Source organism: Acanthopagrus latus, chromosome 23 (genome assembly GCF_904848185.1).
Source record: "Acanthopagrus latus isolate v.2019 chromosome 23, fAcaLat1.1, whole genome shotgun sequence".
NCBI classification, from domain to species: Eukaryota; Metazoa; Chordata; class Actinopteri; order Spariformes; family Sparidae; genus Acanthopagrus; species Acanthopagrus latus.
Window position 1 is genome coordinate 20,536,346 of NC_051061.1, and position 5,825 is coordinate 20,542,170.

A 5,825-nucleotide genomic window follows, 5' to 3' on the forward strand; every position below is an offset into this window, starting at 1 on the left:
TATTGATTTTAAAAGTGGGAACATCCAAACGATGAATATTGCATTTGTGCTACTGGTGCACTGCACGTGCTGTTTACAGTGGGTTTTAGTGCATTTTTTTTTTTCATCTGCAGGCCATATCTGCCGTTCAGGAGTTGGCTATGGCTGCAGCTAAATCACTGCATGTTACACTGACGCTTTAACTAAGAAGAGGGAGCCAACACAACAAGAACTTTTTTAGTGGAACTGTTCCTTTGTCCTAATTTTTTGCAGCACAGAGAGCAGTTCTCGGGGTGACCTTACTGCTGCTCCTATTATGGACAAATTACAAAAATGAGGAAGTTCTCACACAACCAAAGGTTTTTCATGCATGCTCAGCCAAGGCCAATGAGCACTCTTATCTCTCCCTGATCGATCCCAACCGTGGAGAGAAGCTTTTCCCACACAGAGTCCCCTCACCCAGCAGCATAAACAAACACACACAGCTCGCCATCTGCATGTGCAGCAGCAGATCTATGCTGGGACACACTTGGAATGCAACATCAGAGCTACTGAAACCTGCACACAGTGGCCTATAGCTATGATATGCTCGGTAAGGAAAGGAAACTTAAGAGTCTCATCAGAAGGGGAGTAGTCAGTGGAGGATGGAGAAAGCTGGACGTGACTGAATGGTGGAAAACATTCAAATGTCCTGGGTGCCAGGCTGAGTAAGGCCATAAAGCCAACCACTGGCCCACACAGAGCATGTGTTTCTGTCATCAGGAGGATTGTATGCCCTGAGTGCCCGTCACTTTAGGAGTTCTTGTTGCTTTGAACATGCCAGAGTTCAGGCCATGGCTGCCATCCGGACAGAGAGATGAAACAGGTTTTAGCCTTGTTAAAGCAGGAGTAAAGATCCTGTGTGAGCCACACGTGTGTGGAGACCAAACATCCAAATAACTCAAAATCCAGAGTGTGTAACAATGAATCCTCCACCTGTTTGAAGGTTTCACTCAGTGCAGTCAAGGTCAAACTCACTCCCGCCAAATATCACAGTGATGAAAATCTGAAAAGCGCACTTTGGCAGTAATGCAACCAGTTTTAACTTCCAGTTAAACATTTCTGTACCATTTATCGAATGGAAAGCATTAACGGTAATTACTTTTACTGAGCGAAAACACCAGGGCTGGTATTTATCATGCTGCAGTCATTCTCTATCACTCACTAAATTCAGCTTTCCACTCAACGCTCCTTTGACATGACATTATGGAAAATGTATTTTGCTTGGGCTGTGCTGAAAAGAAAATCCAGGCATTAGTCACTCGGGCCCCTTTAGTGCTGTCACAGGAGGGACTTTCTGAGTTCAAGTAATTGAAAGGATTCCTACAGACTTGCCACAGTTCGTACTTCTTTGATGTCTCTTGCCTGAGTGTCAGATGTGATCACTATTTAAACAGTGCCCCACATTCATTCATTTAGCCTTGATTTCAGCAACCACGGAGGTGGTCCTGCCAAATTGCGGTGTGCGAAATGTGGTTTGTTGTGTAAAGGAATTATAGCAGATCCAGAAGCTCAGTTCAGTGTTTCTCTGCAAAATGTGTTTTAAAATTATCTCCCACTGCCTTATCCAGATTACTCCTACACAACTGTCACCGAGATCAGTGTTACACATGGAAACATTAAAGTTGAGGGTAGATGCAGCACGCTCCTAGGAATGAGATCTTAACCAAGGAATCAGGTTTCGGAAGAACTTCAAACAGTCTGGGACTGGAAGCCAGTTTGTGTAAAACCACAAAAAGAGTGGACCCCATGTGAAGGAGAGAAATTCTCTAGTATATGAGGGTGTGGGCTACCCACTTCCTTTATTTGCGACCCCCTCACTCCCGTGCCTCAAGCCCCACTGTGATTGCATTGACCCTCTTCCTCCTTGTGCCCCTGAGGCTGCTCTTATTGTAGCAATGTGGGGTTTCAGTGCTTCCTCCTCCCTGTTTGTGCTACAGGAGCTTGGAGAGACAAGGGAATTAGAACAAGCTGTCGAAACAGCACTTCCATGGGAGCGCAGGTCAAGAAGACCCCCAAGATGGCCTTTCTCATATATGTGGGGAAATCCACCTCCAAAGCCCTCTGATAAGCAGGAAGAAGCCCGTGTTCCATATATTCACAAAGACTGTAAAAAAAGATTTAAGTTGCAGCAGTCCAGACTATAGACTGAGGAGCAATTCAGTGTCACTGATCTGAAAAAAGTTTCCTTAAATTTATGTAAGTTGTTCTGTTGCCTCTGACCTACAATAAAAACGACGTGTGAGTTTGGGAGTTGTATTTATGGACTGGGTAAGCTGCAAGTGAAATGCCTTTCTTGGGATCAACACTCTTATCTGAATCTCAAGACGATGGGAAATGTTGTGTTGTGTGGGTGAGATGTTTACTGCTGTACACAGCATGTTATTGTAGTAGCATGTCTCAGTGCACGCATATGCATCGGAGACAGGAGAAGAAAAATAAATCAATTGCCATCCACCAGCCTGAATCCCAGACCGATTCCTAGTAATTACGTCCCATAAGGGAGCCAATAGTGTAATTACGGGTTAGTACACAGCAGAGTGTGGACCACATCTAGGATCCCCCGGGGCCTTCACGTCTCAACATGTTCACCAGAGTGTGAGAACCTCAGCCCATAAGCACACCTAAACACACAGAGTTGCTCCACATTATGATTTTACAAGACAAGTTTTATATCAAATGATAGAGTTTAAATGTCTAAAAAATTCTTAAATCTTTAATCAAATTTCTCTCATATATTTATAACATCTTATTGCCGCTCCAAATAACCAGTTTGGGTTGTTGTCGTTTTTTCTCAAGTTTTTCTGTGTTGGGAGGAAGCATGGCACTGTGAGAAGCCTACGAGACATGGGATCTCATGACACAATCATCGCGCTTTGCTTGGACTGAGGGAATATGAATGAATCCAGCAACAGGTGATTCCAGGACTGTTTTCTCCTCAAAGCAGCAGGTGCCTGCCTCAGTCCAAACAGCCCAGCAGGAGCCTTCCCTTTCCAGTGTGAGAACCCCAAAGAAGATCCAAGTACACATGAAAACTGCAACACCTTCTTATGCTTCCAAAACTCTCGGAATGAATTAAGTTTTGCCTTGCCTTTGATAATGCTGGTAGTTACATACAAATGCTCAAATAAACAAAAACTGCCCTGATCTCTCTGCATTCACGCCAATCACCCCCCACTGTTTTATTGTATTGTTTCCAGGGCAAGTGTGAAGAAGTGACTGTGTCAGCACGAGAACCTGGTCCATTAGATGTTTCTGCCAACTATTACTAACTAATCATTTTCAAGCACCAATTGTAAAATAAAAAAATAAATTAATAAATAATAAATCAATATATTACTGCTGTCTCCAACTTCTAAAATCTAAGGATCCACTTCATTTCTTTGTACGTTGTGATTGTCAGTGAAGAGTCTTGGACGAAAGACAATATAAATTAAGTTTTAAATTAAGTCACTATGACTCATTAGTTGCAGCCCTTGTGTGGACCAGGTCTCATTAGTTGATGGTGCCCATGGGATAGATGTGCATTTCTCTTGCAAGGACCATCAATTAAACGACTTCTGTTTTTACTGCTGCGGCATGAAGCGACTGTCTCCTATCCTCTAATCTAGCGCCATCCTACCTTCCACAGGTGGTGATGGTCAGTGCTACAACTTTGGAAAGTGAGATAAGCGGCATCAGCGCTCCTCATCCGACCCACCCCCACCTCCTTACCCAGCTTTGATGGTTGAGAGTTTGCAGGGCCCGACAGCTGCTCTTAAATTAGAGAGTAGGAGAGGACACAACAGGACCAAGGAATGTCTGGATTGTCTGGATTGCCTTTCTCTTCCGCACAGTCCTGGGAAGATGGCTGCAGCTAAGTCAAAGTTTTGTAAGGATGCTGGATAATCCAGTGCATCGTATCTATGCAAAATGCATTCCTGAACATATACTCTTAACATTCCTCTGGAAATGCCAGCTGTCTTGGAAGCACCAGGGGGCCACAAATGCAGGTGATTAATATTGTAAGATTAATATAAGTGAACAGCAGGCACAGAGGAATTGAAGATGTCGGTTACTGTGACAGGCTGACTGTGTCTGCCCTGGATCCAACAGCCAGGCCACAGCCAGGCCATGCTGAGGTGAAACTCCTCTCTCATGCATTATCACACCTCCTTCATTAGTTGCTAGGGAGACAGTGACCAGGTCACCAGGGTCAGAGTAGCCAGAGGCACGGTTGTAAAATTGCCTAGACAAAAAAAGTCAGCCTCAATAATGGTGTAGTGGCCATTCAACAGAGATTAGCACTACACAGCCTGGGATCCACCCAGGAACACAACCTTTACCTAAAGCCACAGGACACCAGGCAAAACACAGGACAAAGACAGGCACTGAGGGAGGAGCAAAACATTTTCCAAACAGCAAAATCTTGCACTTGTGAAGGGCTCACTTGAAGTGAATGAACACAGATAGCAAGGCCATGGGACAGGAAATGGAGGAAGAGATTGATAGAGTGGGGGCGAGAGGATGGGCGGGATAGAACAAACGAAGGAAGAGACATTAAAGGAGTGAGCTGAGAAGTGATGGCTGGACAGCTGTATGAGCAACAGTAGATGGAGGTGGAAAGGGAAGATGGGAAGAAAGGAAGGAAGAAAAAAAAACAAACGCTCATGGAAGCTTAAGAGGCACAAGCTTCCAGATAGTGAGAGGCTGGTTTGATCCAGCTGTCATGCTGATTTTCTCGTCCTCCTGCCATGGACCAGCATGTTGTTTTTCTACAATATGTTTTAATAAAAGTGGAATTACTACAAGCCCTCCTCTCTTCTCTGCCCCTGGGTGGTGTGGTGTGGAATGTCTGCTGCTGTCAGCCATCCCTCCTCCACCCGCTCCTCAACACAACCAAGCCTTTCTGAAAAGGGCCAGCACTTGCTTGACCCATGGGACCGATATCTTAAGATAATAATAACAGTAGCAGGATAACAGTAAGCAGGACTTAAAATTCCTATGGACCATGTTTCATATCAGTATATAGAAAAACACGATGAAATGAGCGCTATCCAGATATAAACATTTATTCAGTAGTCTTTCACAGTCAGAGAGGCTAAGAAGGTCCTGTCACAACAGCTAATCTTTCAGGATAGTCTCTGTCTAATTGTGCCTGGATGGTGTGTTTGGAATAAACTACAAACAGAGTCAACAGTCCTTTAAGAGTTTCCTTTTTAAAGGAGGCTAGTCAGCCCTCGGGCGCTCAGCACTCAAGCCATATCGACCCCAAACACTTCACTCTAGTCCCACCCTGTCTTATTCCATTACTGCCTTCCTTATCACTCAAGTGTGCCTCCAGGCCAACCATAGGAATGTGGCACACACCTTTCAATCTGAGACCAGTTGACCTGCTGTTTCCCCTATTCACCCTTTTTTTTTCATGACTTCATTCTTGCATTCAGTCCCTCAGCAGACCAAAGGAAGTCATCAGACGATTTTTTTAATGAAGTGCAACAGCTGCCATGGCGGGTCTGTGTGTATGATAACAATCTTTGACCGGTTCTAGTTCTGCTAATGCCCTCCACAACCCATCGTCAGTGATGAAGAGGAGGGTGGTGGGGGTAATAACCACACATGTAATCTCACCCCGCTTCAGTGGGCTTGGACAAAAGGGCCGGCGGCTTCCATGACGGATTCAGCGATCAGACACTGCTTGGCTGACAAAGCAAGCCAGCGTGTTGATTTTGGCAGAAGACTCAGTCTCACATTGGAGCGCATTGGCAAGATTCATGCCAGACACTCACAAATAGTTGCAGTCTACCTGCATCACCATAATAATATAG